Here is a 2443-nt window from a genome sequence, read left to right on the forward strand (position 1 = left end):
CTGGTTGGGGGTTGGCTTTGGCTTTGTCTCTGGTTGAGGGCTGGTTTTGGTTTTGTTTCTTGTTGAGCTCGGTTTGGCTCCGGTTGGGGGCTGGTTGTCGCTTTGTCTCTAGTTGAGGGCTGGCTCTGGTTTTGGTTTTGATTGAGCTCGGTTTGGCTCACCGAAGAAATACTCCGTCCAAAGCGTCATTCCAGAAAATGATATTAAACAAATGGTTGAACAAGTTAAGGAGGCCTTAACCAGTCTAGGGGTGGTAAATTGATTTAAAGGGTAGACCTTACCCGGAGGAGTTCGATGTAGTACCCTACCCCAAAGATGTTTGTTCCAACCTATTCCTGCGCAGCTGCCAATGAATGAAATGTCTTTTGGCCACTATTGTACTACTTTTGTTGTTGAATGGGAGGTTCTATCAATATGATTTCGGTCGATCTGTTTGTTCCAACCTATTCCTGCGCAGCTGCCAATGAATGAAATGTCTTTTGGCCACTATTGTACTACTTTTGTTGTTGAATGGGAGGTTCTATCAATATGATTTCGGTCGATCTGTTTGTTCCAACCTATTCCTGCGCAGCTGCCAATGAATGAAATGTCTTTTGGCCACTATTGTACTACTTTTGTTGTTGAATGGGAGGTTCTATCAATATGATTTCGGTCGATCTGTTTGTTCCAACCTATTCCTGCGCAGCTGCCAATGAATGAAATGTCTTTTGGCCACTATTGTACTACTTTTGTTGTTGAATGGGAGGTTCTATCAATATGATTTCGGTCGATCTGTTTGTTCCAACCTATTCCTGCGCAGCTGCCAATGAATGAAATGTCTTTTGGCCACTATTGTACTACTTTTGTTGTTGAATGGGAGGTTCTATCAATATGATTTCGGTCGATCTGTTTGTTCCAACCTATTCCTGCGCAGCTGCCAATGAATGAAATGTCTTTTGGCCACTATTGTACTACTTTTGTTGTTGAATGGGAGGTTCTATCAATATGATTTCGGTCGATCTGTTTGTTCCAACCTATTCCTGCGCAGCTGCCAATGAATGAAATGTCTTTTGGCCACTATTGTACTACTTTTGTTGTTGAATGGGAGGTTCTATCAATATGATTTCGGTCGATCTGTTTGTTCCAACCTATTCCTGCGCAGCTGCCAATGAATGAAATGTCTTTTGGCCACTATTGTACTACTTTTGTTGTTGAATGGGAGGTTCTATCAATATGATTTCGGTCGATCTGTTTGTTCCAACCTATTCCTGCGCAGCTGCCAATGAATGAAATGTCTTTTGGCCACTATTGTACTACTTTTGTTGTTGAATGGGAGGTTCTATCAATATGATTTCGGTCGATCTGTTTGTTCCAACCTATTCCTGCGCAGCTGCCAATGAATGAAATGTCTTTTGGCCACTATTGTACTACTTTTGTTGTTGAATGGGAGGTTCTATCAATATGATTTCGGTCGATCTGTTTGTTCCAACCTATTCCTGCGCAGCTGCCAATGAATGAAATGTCTTTTGGCCACTATTGTACTACTTTTGTTGTTGAATGGGAGGTTCTATCAATATGATTTCGGTCGATCTGTTTTTTCCAACCTATTCCTGCGCAGCTGCCAATGAATGAAATGTCTTTTGGCCACTATTGTACTATTTTTGTTGTTGAATGGGAAATTAGCATGATCAATGTTAGTTTATCCCATCCCTCCCACCGCAATTAATGAAAAGAAAGGGTTTGTTGTTGTTCAGGATTGCGCAATATTTAAAAAAAAAAAACTGATCTTCTCGAAGGAAAATTGGGATGTTTTGGTAAGACTATGACTTCAGGGGAGAATGAAATTGATGCCCTAATAACTGAGTCATCCACTTTAAAGAATTCGGACTGGGTCCTAAGTTGATTTCAAATAAAATAGCGTGGTTGAAATACCAATAGTTGACTCGGGATATCACGAGCCTTTTAATTTCCTGCCACGTGACTGGGTCCTGACTTTCAAACGAGTTATAATATCCCAGAATTCGACTTGAGAAACATTTGAGGATTATTAGTCAGGGGAGTTCGGACATTCAAAATCGTTAACATATATCCCACCAGATATAGTAATTCTCAGAGTAATTCTCAGAAAACAAATGGAGCGGAGCAAAAAAGAAAGAAAAATGAGTCCCCTGAGAAGATGCTTGAGGTGAGCATAAAATTAAAAATTGGTTTCTGAATTCAGACATTCAAAATCTTTAGCACATGTCGCACCAGATATAGTAATTCTCAATAAAAAAAAGAGAAGAAAAGGGGAATAAAAAAAAGAAAGGAAAGAAAAAGAAAAGAAAGGTCTCCCTGAGAAGAAGCTTAAGGTGGACGTATAATCAAAAATTGGTGCCCGAGTTTCCCCTGATTAATGAGACTTAGAATGTTCTCTTAAGATAATTCTTCTGATATTATATTCAAGAAAAAGTTCAACGATCTT

Source organism: Phalaenopsis equestris, unplaced genomic scaffold, assembly GCF_001263595.1.
Source record: "Phalaenopsis equestris unplaced genomic scaffold, ASM126359v1 Scaffold000149, whole genome shotgun sequence".
NCBI lineage: Eukaryota > Viridiplantae > Streptophyta > Magnoliopsida > Asparagales > Orchidaceae > Phalaenopsis > Phalaenopsis equestris.